The sequence below is a fragment of the Chelonia mydas genome, chromosome 2, assembly GCF_015237465.2.
Source record: "Chelonia mydas isolate rCheMyd1 chromosome 2, rCheMyd1.pri.v2, whole genome shotgun sequence".
Classification (NCBI taxonomy): Eukaryota; Metazoa; Chordata; order Testudines; family Cheloniidae; genus Chelonia; species Chelonia mydas.
The window spans coordinates 112,369,148-112,388,595 of NC_057850.1; positions in this window are offsets into that span (position 1 = coordinate 112,369,148).

The window sequence follows — 19,448 nt, forward strand, 5'->3', positions numbered from 1 at the left end:
AGCGGTTCGGTGAGAGGCTTGGGTCAGCCCTGTGGGGGCTGAGGGGGCGCTTGGGCTAGCCTTATGTGGTGTCCCATTTTCCCTTTGGGAAATATGTTCATCCTAAGCAGGAACTAATTCCCAAATTTTGCATGGATTGTAAACTCAGCAGGTGAAATTCTGGCCCTATTAAAATCAACAAAGGCTGTACCTATTGTGGAACCAGGATTTTACTCTAAAGGTGAAACAAAGTTTCACCGTAAAAGTGAAAGTCTATGGACGTGCTTGGTAGCAATTTAAAGCTGCCACTCCTTGCCATACTGAGGCAAATCCTGTTTTGACCCATTGTGATTCTCTCTGAGTCTCCCTTGCCTTAGATACAGACCACACTCATTGCAAGCCACCATCACTGTGCTTTATTATACTGTTCTACCAGGCCATTGCCTGTAATACTACTGACATATTTACAAGTCCTACTCAACTTTCCCTCTTACTCCGGCGGTTGGGAGAGCTGCACTATCAGCAGCCAGCTCTGCCTTCCTTCAGGCTCTCCCCTTTTCAGAGCTAGCTTCCTTCCTCTCCGCTGATCTGCTCCCAACTGCTGGGCTTGCTTTCCCCCTCTAACAAGCCCTGCAGCTGCTGCTTCATTTGTTAATTGGGCCTCCATTTAGATCCCAATTAACCTATATTAGTGAGGATGTGTGCAATAGGGGGTACTGAGTCAGCTCTTGACTCAGCACCCATCACACCCATGATGAGCAGAAGGTCCTCTGGCAGCATTACCAGGGTGCTTCAGCTGCAGAAGGGGTGTCAGTTTTGGGTGCGAATGTACACTCTCTGTCATGCCTGGAGCCCAGCATGGAAGGGGACCCTTGCAAGGTAGCTTGTAGCAGGGGGTTTATTTAAGGCCCGAAGAAAAGCAGAGCAGGCCGGAGGAATATTAAGACATTTAAAATCTTTTGTTGTCCTCTTTTTGCTCAAGAAATAGCACTATGAACATACCTGGATTTCTCAGGGAGTGAGTGGGAAAGATGAGACAGCAGATTTTGACTGCTTTGGAGGTTTTTACATATGGCTTTCTCTTGGATCAGATTAGAAGATTCTTGTAATTTGTGGCTGTGAAATCACTCCTATGAATTATATTTAGCATTGCTGACATCCTACCTAAGAATTAGAAGAGGTATTTTTGCCTTGATTGCAGTCTGTTATAGTTGCTAACCCATAGGTTACTGCAGTGTTTAAAAAAACATTTTATTAAGGCGATGCACCAACTGCATTTTGGAGGGGTGGTTGGGCCAAACCAGAGTGGTACTGTGACCCTGTACACCAGGTCACACTGCACGGACTAAGAACATAAGAATGGCCATACTGGGTCAGACCAAAGGTCCATCCAGTGCAGTATCCTGTCTACCGACAGTGGCCAATGCCAGGTGCCCCAGAGGGAGTGAATCTAACAGGTAATGATCTAGTGATCTCTCTCCTGCCATCCAGCTCCACCCTCTGACAAACAGAGGCTAGGGACACTATTCCTTACCCATCGTGGCTAATAGCCATTAATGGACTTAACCTCCATGAATTTATCCAGTTCTCTTTTAAACCCTGTTATATTCCTAGCCTTCACAACCTCCTCAGGCAAGGAGTTCCACAGGTTGACTGTGAGCTATGTGAAGAAGAACTTCCTTTTTATTTGTTTTAAACCTGCTGCCCATTAATTTCATTTGGTGGCCCCTAGTTCTTATATTATGGGAACAAGCAAATAACTTATTCGCTTTCTCCACACCACTCATGATTTTATATACCTCTATCATATCCCCCCTTAGTCTCCTCGTTTCCAAGCTGAAAAGTCGTAGCCTCTTTAATCTCTCCTCATATGGGACCCATTCCAAACCCCTAATCATTTTTGTTGCCCTTTTCTGAACCTTTTCTAATGCCAGTATATCTTTTTTGAGATAAGGGGACCACATCTGTACGCAGTATTCAAGATGTGGGCGTACCATGGATTTATATAAGGGCAATGAGATATTCTCCGTCTTATTCTCTATCCCTTTTTTAATGATTCCTAACATCCTGTTTGCTTTTTTGACTGCCGCTGCACACTGCGTGGACGTCTTCAGAGAACTATCCACGATGACGCCAAGATCTTTTCCCTGATTAGTTGTAGCTAAATTAGCCCCCATCATATTGAATGTATAGTTGGAATTATTTTTTCCAATGTGCATTACTTTACATTTATCCACATTAAATTTCATTTGCCATTTTGTTGCCCAATCACTTAGTTTTGTGAGATCTTTTTGAAGTTCTTCACAGTCTGCTTTGGTCTTAACTATCTTGAGCAGTTTAGTATCATCTGCAAACTTTGTCACCTCACTGTTTACCCCTTTCTCCAGATCATTTATGAATAAGTTGAATAGGATTGGTCCTAGGACTGACCCTTGGGGAACACCACTAGTTACCCCTTTCCATTCTGAACATTTACCATTTATTTCTACCCTTTGTTCCCTGTCCTTTAACCAGTTCTCAGTCCATGAAAGGATCTTCCCTCTTATCCCATGACAACTTACTTTATGTAAGAGCCTTTGGTGAGGGACCTTGTCAAAGGCTTTCTGGAAATCTAAGTACACTATGTCCACTGGATCCCCCTTGTCCACATGTTTGTTGATCTCTTCAAAGAACTCTAATAGATTAGTAAGACATGATTTCCCTTTACAGAAACCATGTTGACTTTTGCCCAACAATTTATGTTCTTCTATGTGTCAGACAATTTTATTCTTTACTATTGTTTCAACTAATTTGCCCAGTACTGATGTTAGACTTACTGGTCTATAATTGCCGGGATCACCTCTAGAGGCCATGGGACAGAAGCTGTTGCTGTGGGGTAAGCCTGAGGCAGGATTGCTCTCCAACCTCTTGCCCCCTTAGGGCCTTCCCATCCACCTGAGGCTAAGAGAAGTGAATGTTTGGATAGGCCTGAGCCTGGTGATGAGTTAATCTAGCCTCACACATGGTGATCCACGCATAACTTTCCTGCGACCCACTGGTGGCTTGGGACCCACCATTTGGGAAAAATAGGTTACTGGCATTAAATACTTAAAGGGACATTCCTTGGTAGGTTAGTCCCCAAACTTAAATTTTGTAATAAAAATGAAATACAATATGAATAGAAAAGATTTAGGGGAAAAAACAAAAGAAATAACAAAAATACTTTCAAAGCAAAACATTCCTTTGCCATGTTTACAACCAAAATGTTGCGGCATTGGAAAGGGTAAGGGACTCAGAAGAAAAGCAAGCTTATTTCCATATTTATTATTTCATGGCTAAATTGAGTGTGTGGGGGGGGAAGTGAACAACGAGCAAAAGGTTGACAAGTCATGTTTTAAAAATTATGCTAGTTTTGCTCATCTTGGCAGTTAGTGAATACCAGTAAGGAATTTTGTTTGTTTTAAATATTTAATGCCTGATTCTCATTTACACCATTGGCCGTTTAAGTGGGTGTAATTTACTCACCAGAGCTGTGTAAAGAGGCCTTCATGTAAAAGAGAATTGAGCTCTTGATTTTTTTAAACTTGACAATATCCCTCTAAGCTAACCATGAAGAAACTTTGTGTATCCATGCAGTATATTGCTTAATCTATTAACAGAAAGTGTCGCTGTTGTCATTCATTGAATGTATAGTAGGATTTAGAGATGGCTTTAAGCTAAACGTTTGGCTTTATTTATTTTATTTTTTTTCATGAAACCAGCTTCTTTCCTTTCTATCTGCATAGAGAACACTGTACAGTTTAAACAAAAATTAATGGAAAATTTTGAGTGAGCCAAGGATGCTGCAGTTCAAACTCTCATTGTTTTCTCAGTGATGTGGCATCATCATGACAACAGTTTGTTTCTTTTCCAGTTGATGTGTAGCCAGGCAAAGATTCTGACTTAAAACCTCAGGATTCTAATTCCCAGGCCAGGCTTTTTTTCTTTTTTTTTTTTTCAAACCATTATCATTACAGCTGGACCGAAGAAGTTTTATGGAACAAACAAACAAACCAGTTAAAACAAACTGAGAGTTGAGATTATTTTTGTTTCACTTTTTCAACCCATGGTTTGTATTAGACATTTTGTTTTCCATATTTGAATTGAGCAGTGCATGACAGTGTTGAAAGCTACCATAGGTCATTACTGGTTTTGTTTCGGGAAGAAAAGAAAAAACCAATGATTCTCTCTATTTGTCTTTTCTTTCTTTAAAAATGAGATGTAGAAAGGAGGATTATGTTTCCAAGCCTCAATATACAGTATCATAAAGACATGCTGGGGCATGTTTCATAATAGTCTTTTATTAAACATCTCAAGTTCGCTCTTTCCAGGTGCCTTTTAACTGGACCCTTAAAATATGCCATGATATCTAATAGAGCTATTTAAATTGGCAGGGTTTGGGTGTTTTTTTTTTTTTTCAAATTGATACACAGCACTCCGCCGAATTCTAGTCTCACTGACACAGTGCATTGTAACTGCAGTCAAAGATGTTGCACCCATGTAACTTAGAGACAACTTAGGCACCTTTTTCTAAAACAAATATTTCCAGTCTGGGTAACAGTCTGTAACGGAAAGATAGCAGGAAATAGTTTAGAGAGAGTGATTGTTATATTAAAATCACATGTATGGTACCTTTTCCTTTCAACTTTCCTCCATTCCATCCTAGACCCCAGCTATGGATTTGCACCCCGGAACTTCAGGAGCTCTTACTAGCTGACCACCATGCAAAATACCACTTTTCTTGTGGTATTTTCACTAAGAAGACCCACAGTCCAGGGAGTGGTAATGTTTTGACCGAAACGAGCATGGGAAATACAAATTGGACTATATCACAAAACAGTAATATTGAGAGAACAGGTCAAATTGTACCCATGTAAACCCCACTGATGTCAGTACGGCTACAAGGTTCTAACTGAGGACATGGTTTGGTCCACATCTGTTTTCTAATAGACCTTGCAAGGCTTGGGGATGGTAAGTCTTGAATCAAAATATCCAACAGCTGGAATAAAGCACCAGTTCTGCTGAAAAACACACACATTTTGTTTTTAAGAAAATGTTAATAACTTATTTTAAACCTTGACGAAGTAAAACTGAAAATGTAACTGCTCAGTGTTGTCTGCTATATCAGATTGAGTGTCCCATATCAGATTATTTGGTGCTGGAATAGCATTGTGTGACAGCCATGCTGTGTTCTGGGGCCTTTACAATAACAAGGGGGTGCTACCACTTCTCACTGACACCCCTGTAAGACCATTGACTTTAAATGGAACTGCTTTATTTTGCACCAGCACACCTGGGAGGAGAATCAGGCTCAAGATGTATATCTTGCATGGGTTGAAATAAACAAAATGTAAAGTTCACAGAGATGGATCATTTGTCCATCCTCACTGCTTCACTTTGCAGGGCAGTCTTTTTGCCCCAGGATTACAGGAGGAGACACTTTTCTAACTCTGATTGCTCATGAACTCAGATCCATACATATATAATATATGAATATATTGTTCAGAAATGGTTGAAGGCTGTGGAAGTCTTTTCTGTGCACAGTTGCCAAGTTCCAAAACTGAATGTAAAAAGAAAAGAAGTACTTGTGGCACCTTAGAGACTAACAAATTTATTTGAGCATAAGCTTTCATGAGCTACAGCTCACTTCATCGGATGCATTCAGGGGAAAATACAGTGGGGAGATTTATATACATAGAGAACATGAAACAATGGGTGTTACCATAGACACCGTAAGGAGAGTGATCACTTAAGGTGAGCTATTGCCAGCAGGAGAGCGGGGAGGAAGGTGGGGGCGGGGGGAACCTTTTGTAGTGATAATCAAGGTGGGCCATTTCCAGCAGTTGACAAGAATGTCTGAGGAACAGTGGGGGGTGGGAGGGAATAAACAAGGGGAAATAGTTTTACTTTGTGTAATGACCCATCCACTCCCAGTCTCTATTCAAGCCTAAGTTAATTGTATCCAGTTTGCAAATTAATTCCAATTCAGCAGTCTCTTGTTGGAGTCTGTTTTTGAAGTTTTTTGTTGAAGAATTGCAACTTTTAGGTCTGTAATCGAGTGACCAAAGAGATTGAAGTGTTCTCCAACTGGTTTTTGAATGTTATAATTCTTGACGTCTGATTTGTGTCCATTTATTCTTTTACGTAGAGACTGTCCAGTTTGACCAGTGTATATGGCAGAGGGGCATTGCTGGCACACGATGGCATATATCACATTGGTAGATGTGCAGGTGAACGAGCCTCTGATAGTGTGGCTGATGTGATTAGGCCCTATGATGGTGTCCCCTGAATAGATATGTGGACACAGTTGGCAACAGGCTTTGTTGCAAAGATAGGTTCCTGGGTTAATGGTTCTGTTGTGTGGTGTGTGGTTGCTGGTGAGTATTTGCTTCAGGTTGGGGGGCTGTCTGTAAGCAAGGACTGGCCTGTCTCCCAAGATCTGTGAGAGTGATAGGTCGTCCTTCAGGATAGGTTGTAGATCCTTGATGATGCGTTGAAGAGGTTTTAGTTGGGGGCGGAAGGTGACAGCTAGTGGCGTTCTGTTATTTTCTTTGTTGGGCCTGTCCTGTAGTAGGTGACTTCTGGGTACTCTTCTGGCTCTGTCAATCTGTTTCTTCACTTCAGCAGGTGGGTATTGTAGTTGTAAGAATGCTTGATAGAGATCTTGTAGGTGTTTGTCTCTGTCTGAGGGGTTGGAGGAAATGCGGTTGTCTTGTAGAGCTTGGCTGTAGACAATGGATCATGTGGTGTGGTCTGGATGAAAGCTGGAGGCATGTAGGTAGGAATAGCGGTCAGTAGGTTTCCGGTATGGGGTGGTGGTTATGTGACCATCACTTATTAGCACCATAGTGTCCAGGAAGTCGATCTCTTGTGTGGACTGGTCCAGGCTGAGGTTGATGGTGGGATGGAAATTGATACAAATCAGATGTCAAGAATTATAACATTCAAAAACCAGTTGGAGAACACTTCAATCTCTTTGGTCACTCGATTACAGACCTAAAAGTTGCAATTCTTCAACAAAAAACTTCAAAAACAGACTCCAACAAGAGACTGCTGAATTGGAATTAATTTGCAAACTGGATACAATTAACTTAGCTTGAATAGAGACTAGGAGTGGATGGGTCATTACACAAAGTAAAACTATTTCCCCTTTGTTTATTCCCCACCCCCCACTGTTCCTCAGACGTTCTTGTCAACTGCTGGAAATGGCCCACCTTGATTATCACTACAAAAGGTTCCTCCCCCTCCCCACTCTCCTGCTGGTAATAGCTCACCTTAAGTGATCACTCTCGTTACAGTGTGTATTGTAACACCCATTGTTTCATGTTCTCTATGTATATAAATCTCCCCTTTGTATTTTCCACTGAATGCATCCGATAAAGTGAGCTGTAGCTCACGAAAGCTTATGCTCAAATTTGTTAGTCTCTAAGGTGCCACGAGTATGCCTTTTCTTTTCGTGAATACAGACTAACACGGCTGCTACTCTGAAAACTGAATGTGTCATCTTATCATGTACAGCACATTAAGTGCTGGTCATATAAGTTAGAGCTGCCCTATGGGTATTTTAAATTGCAAACATAACTTTTTGGAAACTGTCCTGTATTTAGTTTTTGTTTGGTTTGTTTTCTGAATCAGTATAGGTTGTTCATACCAGCTCAATAGTTTTTCCTTATTCTTTGCTGCTTCTCAGCTCTCTCGCTGAACACATGCCAATGATCTACTACCCTGTTATATAGCTGAGAAACTTATGTTGGAGGAATTCCACAGGAAGTGAATTGTTGCATGTCTCTTTTTTTTCCAGTATAACGTACACAAAATTTGTGCTTATGCAATCTGTAAGTTATTCATGATGAAAGAGTCTTGAATGCTTTAAACAATGAAGATCAGCACTTGAGTTTATGCAATTTCCTTTCTTTTGCTGTGCTGTTACAGTTTTGAGCTCCAATTGATACCCCAACTGGAAATGTAGCAGTTACATTGGATTATGTCACTCACATTACACCTTGGGGTGCCAGATCCTCGTAATTCTTCACTCCACTAGTGCCAGAGACTGATTAAAGTATGCTGGCTTGAAATGGCACTCAGTTCTTTCCTGTGTTTTTTTGTCCTTGCCAAAATTCATGACAATCACCCAGCAGTCACTGACAGGACTCCCTAGCTTAGCTCTGCCAAGTGAAATTAAAACATAGACGAAAATGTTATACACTTAGTATTAGGTCAGGTGGTTTCTCCCTAGGAAACTGCCTATTGAGGGAGTTTAGCTAACACTCTTCTTGTGTTAAGGACACTTTATGTCTCGACTGTGGGCAGCAGAAGGTGCAGACTTTTGGGGGGCATGGAAGGGATATGTATAAAGGAAACAATAGTTTTTACAACATGCAGATATAGATGGATGGATATATTTGTCAGTCTACATACAGGCATAGTTGATTAAAATAAAATACATAATTTCAAAATAGAGAAATTTAAAAGGCAAATGGTTAAGAGCTGGAAACGGTGGTAGTAATCTAAAAATATTTAAGAAGCTATATTTTACTATAGACAATTTTATATATCTTCTAAAACATTGATCCCCAGACAAAAGGTAATTCCATCTGTGGAATGTACAGCACACCAAGTATCAATACAGTAACTCTGCCACTTTTAAAATCACAGGTCAGTGTTGTTCTGTGAAATGAAATGGATCTTTTCTCTAAAGAAAGGTCTTATTTCTCTTTCTCCCTAAAGTCTGTTTCCTTTTGTTCAGACTCAGGACTACAAATGACATGTTCGAGAGAAGGCTCTTGATGGATCAGTTCAACAAAAGGCAAGGTGATCCATTCTGAGGCCATTTCCTCACACCCCCTCCTCCCAGCCCTCACTCTGCCCCCAGAGCTGCTTCCTGAGCTAGTCACTATTTCTGACGTTGATTAAAAAGTTCAGCATTTTATTTGTTTGTATTACATTTGCCAGATTTGTGGCTCTGTTGCCTGTGAGAACAACTGGTTAGTCCATGGGAACGAGATGGCTGGGAGTTGAAGCTAGACAAATTCATACTGAAAATGTTTAACTGTGAGAGTAATTAACCATTGCAACAATTTACCCACAGTCATGGTGGATCCGCCATCACCGGCAATTTTTAAATCAAGATTGGATTTTTTTTTTAAAGATACACTCTCGTTCAAACAGGAATTATTTAGGGGAAATTCTATGACCTATGCAGGAGGTCAGACTAGATGATCACAGTGGTCTCTTCTGGCCTTGGAATCCATGAGTTCACTTGCCCTCTGTAGTTTTTTATAGATAATTCCATTTGAAATATTGGACTAATCATTCTCACCAATCCTTTACTTGTGCTTGTGTTTCCTGAATGGCACGAGTAGAAATGCATACTCAAATAGTCACCCAAAAGAATTCTCTAACCGTGTACTATTGTTTTATGCATATGGTCATTATCACAGGAAGTTGCTGAGACCAGGAACATAGCAAGATGCAAAAAAGGACTGGAGATTTATATTCGAGAATATCCAGAGCTGTCATAATTAATGATCACAGAAATGTTGGGAAGGATATTAAACCTCATGCTCCAGGGTTAAGAGAGTCTGCAATTATTAGGGTTTGTCTACACTTACCGGGGGATCTATGCGCGGCAATTGATGCATCGGCAGTCGATTTAGCGGGATTTGAAGACCCGCTAAATCGACCGCAGATCGCTCTCCTGTCGACTCCTGTACTCCACCTGAGCAAGAAGCACAAAGGGAGTCGATAGGAGAGCATCTCCCGTCGACATAGTGTAGTGTGGACCCCGCAGTTATTCATATAACTGAAGTTGCGTAACTTAGATCGATCTCCCCCTGTACTGAGGACAAGTCCTTAGACACTAGAGTGAGACCTAATGTAGGTGGTGGTGGGGGGATTATCCCATACCTCCCTTCTGTGGGATTATTTCACCTTCCTCTGATGCATCTGCTGCTGGCCACTGCCAGAGTAAGGATACTTAATTGAACCGACTTCAGTATGGCAGCTCATATGTTACTATCATAATGCATATGCACAAGAGGAGAAGGTAGGTTGTTCATACATTTGCCTTTTCTTGACCTTTCTAATGTTTATCGATGTAACCTTAATATTCTATTAATACAATTTTTCTATTAAATTGACTGAGCTATAGGAGGAGTTTAAAAAGGTTACTGATCCTGTCATAGTAATGAAAAGTGGTTCTTTAATATGAATGAAAGAGCAGGTGATTCACAACCGGCAGGGGTCCTGAGGTATTTTTCCCTCAGACTATTTAAACTTGAGAAAAGCATAAGTATTCCCATTCTTTTAGTCTTCAAACTTTTGAAGTCTGAAATCCTTTGGTAATATTTCCCTAAACGTACTAAAACATCTTTGTATCCAAACCATCAAAGTTTTGTTGAAACTGCAGATGTTCTGCGGGTTTTCTGATCTTTTCTGAATTGGTTCACCCATCCCCATAAGACATAAAACAAGAAAGGGAACCAATAGTGCAAGTGCTGGAAAATGACAAAAAAATGTTATTTCTGGGAACTAAAACTCATGCTTCTACATGTATCAAAAAACTTGGCTGTCAGCTAAATCAATTTTTATACAATCAATATCCAGAAACTGGCTTTTCTCTTTGGTCCTTTTGATCCTTGGGAAAAATATAAACTAAGTGTTTGGTAACTCTGCTGACTTAAGAAGGTGTTAAAGTTTTTTGCCCCTTTTCTTAAATATTAAAACAGTCTAGTTGATGATTTTCTGCACTTAATGTTAGATTGACTGACATTAATGTTATTAAATTGGGAAAAAAATCTTTAAGAAATGTAATGCATTTAGAATGATAGCAGAAAAGAGAAAATATATGGGCCTGATTCATTACACTGGACTGCTATGTTACACTGGTGTAAAAATGGAGTAACTTCATCAAAGGAGTTATACCAGCAAAAAAACAGAGCAACACAGCAGTAAATCAGACTCATATGTAGGGCAAAAAGCATACTAGTTGTTAATGAGATCTGAAATTGCTTTGATGCATTATCTAAGCTATTGTACTGTATACACTTTTAATAGAAATTAAAGATTTATGTGGCATGATGCAAATCCCAATGTGAGTGGTATAACATTACCCTAGAACAAATATTAAAACCATAATAGATATGTTTTTAAAAAACAATGTTCCAGATAGAAATTTGGGTAGCCAGCTTCGGCTCTGAAATTTAATTTCCAACCAAAAGTAAAGGTCTGTAGAAGGCAGATGAAAAGAAAATTGGACATGGACAACTATACATTTTTACATATAATATGGCTTTTTAAAAACGACAGGGGCATGCCAATTTCAAAGACAGAGCACGAATGGGGAGAGCGGGGGTTGTGAGATTTAAAGTTAACTATGGTGATTGGCCAAATGTGGCAATTAGATGTTATGCCTACTTGTCTGGAACTAAGTTGCATAAAAGGGGAAAAAAACAAAGTTGCAAAATGCTGATGGCCTAGAACTGACTGGAAACCACAAATATAACTTGTATGTTAGTCATAGCTGCTTCTAATATCCATTTTTAACCATGTAAGTGAGCTTTTCTAGAAATCTTATAGTAAAAATGGCTATAGCATTGCTTGACATAGGTGCTTATGCTGTTTTACATGTAGAGGACCTTGCATCTTTATTGCACTAGAAATGAATCAAGGTTGTATCATGAAAGAGACTCTCTTTTTGTAGGATCCGAGCCTCATATGTTGCAGGAGTTGGAAGATGAGTGATGAAAAAGGCAGGGCCCTGCAGGAAGAGAAAGGACAGTCTCATGGTTAAGGCAGCTGAATGATGACCTGGAGAATTAGATTCTATCCCAGACTCTGCCACAGAGTTACTGTGTGATGCTGGTCAAGTTATTTAAACCAGACTTTTCACAGGTGACCACTAATTGTATGTGACTCATTTTCTGGGTACCCAACACAAGACACCTGGGGTCAGATTTGCAAAAGTGCTGAGTGTGCACAACTGCAGCTGAAGACAATTGGAACTGTGCTTTGAAAATATAATGTGTGCTAAAAATGTTAAGTATTCTGAACAACCAGGGCCTGGGTGTCTTAGATTGGGCTCCCGACATTAGTGGATACTTTTGACAATTTTGGCTACAGTCTTTGTGTACCTTGATTTCCCAGCTGTAAAAAGAGAGTAATCATATCATGCCACTGCACAAGCGTGTTATGAAGAGAAATTCATTAACATTTGTGAAGAACATAGAAGTACCCAGGAGGAAATTAATAATTTTGTATTCAGTGCTGGGTTTGGATGGTATATGGTAAATAAGGCCTGGAGCTACACATAGAACCAAGCAGTTTAAAGTAATCCTAAAAGCCTTATTTTTTGTTTTGTTTTTTGTTGTTTTTAACTCACGACCATTGTATATACCTTTGTTTGTATTTACAGCAATGGAGGAAGTTAAGATCCTCTCTAATATATAGAAATAAGGAGAGGAGAGGAGGAAATTAGCTACCTCTGAAGCTGATAAAAGATGTTAAAACTAACCAATTTAGAACCACAATATACATTTTATTTTTAACTGGATCTGGTTATTAGCAATATTTGCTAATTCCCCCTAGGGATGCTCTGAGCTTTGAAGACTGAAACGCTGAGCTTGGAAAATGTTTTAGGTTTGTTTTTAATAAAATTTAAGTCATTTGAAATCGCCTGCTTTTGTAACAAGCCTTAGGGCTTGTCTACATGGCGAGTTAATGCCTGGTATTATGAGTCTACAATGCAGTAGCTTGCCATGTCCCAGCTTGCCGTGTGGACCCTGTTACCATGCACTGAATGTTCTGTAGTGCTCCTTTCCCAGTGCTTGTAGACCCTGCCAGCTCATAAATCTGGAAGTAGGGGTCATCCGGAAATCAGTTTGAACAGATATTAATGAAAAGCTATACCTAACAGAAGACTTTTTAAAATGAGCCACATTTCACTCATTTTTAATTCCCGCTTTCTTTGACTCAGCCTAAATGTCATCTAACTTGAGAGCATTAAGAGTAAATACCGTCTCCCACATTGTATGAAGCATGGAAGGCTTTGACTGCTGTGGAACTTGCCAGGGCGAGGAATTGGGGAGCTCCTGGGATGTGGTTCATAGAGGTCTGTATGCTCTGTATGCTGCCCGCACAACTCCATGGGCACAAGGCTGGCAGAGAGAGAGAGAGAGAGAGTTTGTGGTGGGGAATGTAAGGAGTAGAAGTGAGGTTACTGGGTGTATTATTAGTCATGTAGTGGTTATATCCACCTACCTCCTGTGCAACCAAGGAGAGCAGCCTTGCAGCAGAACTAATGTAAGTGTGGGGGCTGTGCAGGGGATACTATTGTGTTTTAGCACATTTACTAATACATTGTGAAGTTTTATAAATAATTCTCTTAAGACAATTATGGTTTTGTGATCATGACCTCCTTGCTAATCCACAATTCAGTTATATACAGAGGGTCTTCCACACAGCTGTGCAGCTTAACAAAGATGTACTGTAAATACAACAGGAACTGTTAGATTTAAGACTTTTAAAACTAATAATGGATTTTCCATGCAGAAATAAAACCTAGCCTCATCTGCCCAGGGTAATATCTAAACAAGATTTATATATTATATGTGAGAACAATGATCCTAATGTATGTACATACAAATCTGTTTTAGAGAAACTACCCAGGAGACCAGCAAATTGGTAACCCAGTGTAGCCTTTAGCTAAAGGTCAAATCTAAAGTATTCCAAAGATTCCAGTACAAATTAAAGTAGTTGTTATCAAAGATGATAACTGTCATTTGGGGTCAGGGAGCAGAAGTTAGTTCAGATGAGCTGGAGCTGCTGTTGTTGCTATTGTTAATTTTGATTCTGTTTAATCCCAATTGTTGTAAAAGTTGCCTTTTACAGGTAATAGTGAGTTGTGAAAACTCAGAGATTTGGGTTCTAAGTGGTTTTGTGTGCATCTACTTTTGTTTTGATCTTTGTTTTCTACTTCCTGAGACCCGAAATCTCCAAGTAAAACTTACTCCAAACCACTACATTTTGCGCATCTTCCATCTGAATTAATATGTTGTCGTCTGCTTAAGTATCTTTTTTGTGTTCTGTACTAGTGTTTGTACAGCTCCTAGCACAGTGGGGGCCTAGTCTGGGGCTCCCAAGAGCTAGCACAATACAAATAATAAATACAATAATAAACAAATAATACCATTGTGTAAGTTTCACACAGCTCTAGTCCATGCTGTGGCTTTCACTGCATTCAACCAGGTGCCAAAGGGCTTGGATACTGCTGTAATGAGCCTGGTATAAAAGCTTAGCTAGAGATATCCCATACAAGGATATGCCAGAACACTTTAGCTTCCTTAGCCTCCTTTGTGTTCCTGCTCTCAAAAAAATTTTTTTCCTCTAGTTTTTAAATTAACGTTCACATTTATTTTTGGCTGAATTATAGATAACAGTTGTAGAACACTAGTGACCCTTTGGATTCACCTGTGTTATCGAAGTTTAAGACCTGCATCCTAACCACTAGTGCACCTAGGTGGCAGAGACATAGTGTTGTGGGCTCATGCAGATCTCAGGATTTGAGATGAATAGCGCCCATATTGATTTCCCGGTAATGGAATGTAAAAGAAAAACGTACAGGTTTTGGTTGCAGGTATTTTCATGGGGTATTAAATTGGTGGATTAGTTGCAAACAGCAGTACTGATAAAGACTCCTGTCCATCTTGATGGTTGGGCCTTTGTATTAAAATGACACATAAATAACCTATTATGTCCCCCACCCATGGAAATTCAAATGCACCTGTCAACTTGATAAAGCACTTGCCTGGAGGGAAGCATTGTTTACATTTTCACTCCATTCTTCAGAAAAAGTGAGATTCTAATTATTTTTCCCACTGTAAATTAATGCTGACTATGATGGTTAGCATATCTCTGTATTGTTATATCTATGGGAAAGTTAAATAATAGAGCTGATCCATCATGTATTATGCAACGTGCATTTTTATGACAGGCTTCCCTGTGATCTTATTATGCCTCTCTTCATAAATACTCACTTTTTTCAGCAGCTGGGGGAATCTTTGTTGACTGCTGGTTCAGATGTTGAAATCTGTCCTATGTGTAATGGAAAATGTAATTTACGTGTTTGAGGCAGTGAACTTTGCTATTTTACAAGGGAAAAGATAAGGATATACAGTGCACTCCACTAGTAATGGACATCATTATAACAGACAATTGGTTACAATATACTACAACAGTTTTTCCAAACCAAGCATATTAAATTCAATAATATGATTGTTTCTGGATATATTGGTCAGAAACTTTGTGATTAGGGATGGGCAAACCGGTTGAGATCAAATAAAAAATTATCTGGATCTTTGCCCAAAAAACAGAAACAACCCAGACATTTGCCCAAAACCTGTCCCCCAGACTATGAACCATTTTTGAAGGTTGAAAGAGTTTAGTTTAACTTTTTTTTTTTTTTTTTTTTGGTACTGATTACTTTTCATTTTTGTGAGGCTCCTCCTGGAACTGGAAGCAGGATTGCTGTAATATCATGAAGTGGGCTGGTTTTGCAATATTTCTGTAGGGGCTGCAAATGTGTTATTTTCAGAAGAATTTTTGCTATCCAGTTTCTAAACAATGGAAGGACAAGGCTACTGGCATGTTTTGAAAACCCCAGAATAGGACCTGTTCTCTCACGCTCTTCAGTCTAGTTTTGAACACCCAACTGATTTTGATACCTTTTAGGATGCTTATACAAACTGCACTGAATCCCTAAACATTTGGTTAAGAACATAAGAATGGCTATACTGGGTCAGACCAAAGGTCCATCTAGCCCCAGTATCCTGTCTTCCAACAGTGGCCAGTACCAAGTGCCCCAGAGGGAATGAACAGGTAATCATCAAGTTATCCTTTCCCTGTCGCTCATTCCTTGCTTCTGGCAACAGAGGCTAGGGACACCATCCCTCCCCATCCTGGCTAATGGCCATTGATGGATCTATCCTCCGTGAATTTATCGAGTTCTTTTTTGAACCCTGTTATAGTCTTGACCTTCACAACATCCAATGGAAAGAAGTTCCACAGGTTGACTGTGCACTGTGTGAAGAAGAACTTCCTTTTGTTTTAAACCTACTGCCCATTAGTTTAATTTGGTGGCTCCTAGTTCTGATATTATGGGAACAAGTAAATAACTTTTCCTTATTCACTTTCTCCACATGACTCATGATTTTATATACCTCTATCATATCCCCCCTTAGCAGTCTCTTTTCCAAGCTGAAAAGTTCCAGTCTTAATAAGCTCTCCTCATACAGAAGCCATTCCATACCCCTAATCAATTTTGTTGCCCTTTTCTGAACCTTTTCCAATTCCAATATATCTTTTTTTTTCTTTTTTTTAGATGGGGCAACCACAACTGTATGCAGTATTCAAGATGTGGGTGTACCATGGATTTATATAGAGGCAATATGATATTTTCTGTCTTATTATTTATCCCTTTCTTAACAACTCCCAACATTCTGTTTGCTTTTTTGACTGCCGCTGCACATTGAGTGGATGTCCCGCACACTGAGTAGGAGAACACTTCAATCTCCCTGGACATTCAATAATAGATTTAAAAGTAGCCATCCTTCAACAAAAAAACTTCAAAAACAGACTTCAAAGAGAAACTGCAGAGCTACAATTCACTTGCAAATTTAACACCATTAATTTGGGCTTGAATAGGGACTGGAAGTGACTGGCTCACTACAAAAGCAATTTTCCCTCTCTTGGTATTGACACCTCCTCATCAATTATTGGGAGTGGACCACATCCACCCTGTCTGAATTGGCCTTGTCATCACTGGTTCTCCACTTGTAAGGTAACTCTCTTCTCTTCATGTGCCAGTATATTTATGCTTGTATCTGTAATTTTCACTACATGCATCTGAAGAAGTGGTTTTTTTACCTATGAAAGCTTATGCCCAAATAAATCTGTTAGTCTTTTAGGTGTCACCGGACACCTCATTGTTTTTGTGGATACAGACTAACACAGCTACCCCTCTGATACTTGACATTTGAGTGAATGTTCTCAGAGAACTATCCACAATGACTCCAAGATCTCTTTCTTGAGTGGTAACAACTAATTTAGACCCCCTTCATTTTATATGTGTAGTTGGGATTGTGTTTTCCAACGTGCATTACTTTGCATTTATCAACATTGAATTTCATCTGCCATTTTGTTGCCCAGTCACCCAGTTTTGAGACATCCTTTTGTAGCTCTTTGCAGTCTACCTAGGACTTAACTATCTTGAGTAGTTTTGTATCATCTGTAAATTTTGCCACCTCACTGTCTACTCTTTTTCCAGATTATTTATGAATATGTTGAATAGGACTGGTCCCAGTACAGACCCCTGGGGGACATCACTATTTACCTCTCTCCATTCTTAAAACTGACTATTTATTCTTACCTTTTGTTTCCTGTCTTGTAACCAGTTACCAATCCATGAGATGACCTTCCCTCTTATCCCATGACAGCTTACTTTGCTTAAGAGCCTTGGTGAGGGACCTTGTCAAAGGCTTTCTGGACATCTAAGTACATGATATCCACTGGATCCCCCTTGTCCACATGCTTGTTGACCCCCCACAAAGAATTCTAGCAGATTGGTGAGGCATGATTTCCCTTCACAAAAACCATGTTGACTCTTCCCCAACAAATTACGTTAATCTATGTGTCTGACAATTTTGTTCTTTATTATAGTTTCAGCCAGTTTGCCCAGTACTTAAGTCAGGCTTACCAGCCCTACAATTGCCAGGATCACCTCTGGAGCCCTTTTTAAAAATTGGCGTCACATTCGCTATCCTCCAGTCATTTGGTACAGAAGCTGATTTAAATGATAGGCTACAGACTACAGTTAGTAGTTCTGCAATTTCACATTTGAGTTCCTTCAGAACTCTCGGGTGAATACCATCTGGTCCTGCTGACTTATTACTGTTTAGTTTACCAATTTGTTCCAAAACCTCCTTTAATGACACCTCAATCTGGGACAGTTCCTCAGATTTGTCACCTAAAGAGAATAGCTCAGGTTTGGGAATCTCCCTTACATCCTCAGCCATGAAGCCCGAAGCAAAGAATTCACTGTTTCTCCGCAATGGCCTTATCATCCTTGAGTGCTCCTTTAGCATTGGGATCATCCACTGGCCCCACTGGTTGCTTAGCAGGCTTCCTGCTTCTGATGTACTTAAAAAAAAATTTGCTATTACTTTTTGAGTCTTTGACTAATTGCTCTTCAAATTCTTTTTTGGCCTTCCTAATTATATTTTTACACTTCATTTGCCAGAGTTTATGCTCCTTTCTATTTTCCTCACTAGGATTTAACTTCCACTTTTTAAAGGATGCCTTTTTGCCTCTCACTTCTTCTCTAACTTTGTTGTTTAGCCCTGGTGGCTCTTTTTTGATTCTCTTACTACGTATTTTTTTAATTTGGGGTGTACATTTAAGTTGAGCCTCTATTACGGTGTCTTTAAAAAGTTTCCATACAGCTTGCAAGGATTTCACTTTTGGTGCTGTACCTTTTAATTTCTTGGATGGTGTCAAGTGTCAGGGGGTAGCTGTGTTAGTCTGTATCCACAAAAACAACAAGGAGTCCGGTGGCACCTTAAAGACTAACAGATTTATTTGGGCACAAGATTTCATGGTCTAGAACCCAAATTAATGGTGTTAAATTTGCTGTTTCTCTTTGAAGTCTGTTTCTGAAGTTTTTTTGTTCAAGTATAGCTACTTCTAAATCTGTTATAAAATGTTCAGGAAGATTGAAGTGTTCTCCCACTGGCTTTTATGTTACTATTCCTGATGTCTGATTTGTGTCCATTTAAAATGGACAAAGTAGCTATACTTGAACAAAAAAAACTTCAGAAACAGACTTCAAAGAGAAACAGCAGAACTAAAATTCATTTGCAAATTTAACACCATTAATTTGGGCCTCAATAGGGACTGGGAGTCGCTGGCTCATTACAGAAGCAGCTTTGCCTCTCCTGGAATTGACACCTCCTCATCTGTTATTGGGAGTGGACTACATCCACCCTGATCAAATTGGCCCTGTCAACACTGGTTCTCTGCTTGTGAGGTAACTCCCTTCTCTTCATGTGTCAGTATAATAATGCCTGCATCTGTAATTTTCACTCCATGCATCCAATGAAGTGGGTTCTAGCCCACGAAAGCTTATGCCCAAATAAATCTGTTGGTCTTTAAGGTGCCACAGGACTCCTTGTTCTTTTCATTTCTGTTTCCCTAACCTCCTCATTTTTGTGTAGTTCCCCTTTGTAAAATTAAATGCTGTGGTGTTTTCCCCGCCACAGGGATGTTAAATTTAATTATGGTCACTATTACCAAGGGGTCCAGCTATATTCACCTCTTGGTTCACCCGTCACTGGTTATAGATTTGTATGGATTTCTAGATTTATATATAAGCTTTATTGCCAGAGATGGACTGAGGTTTA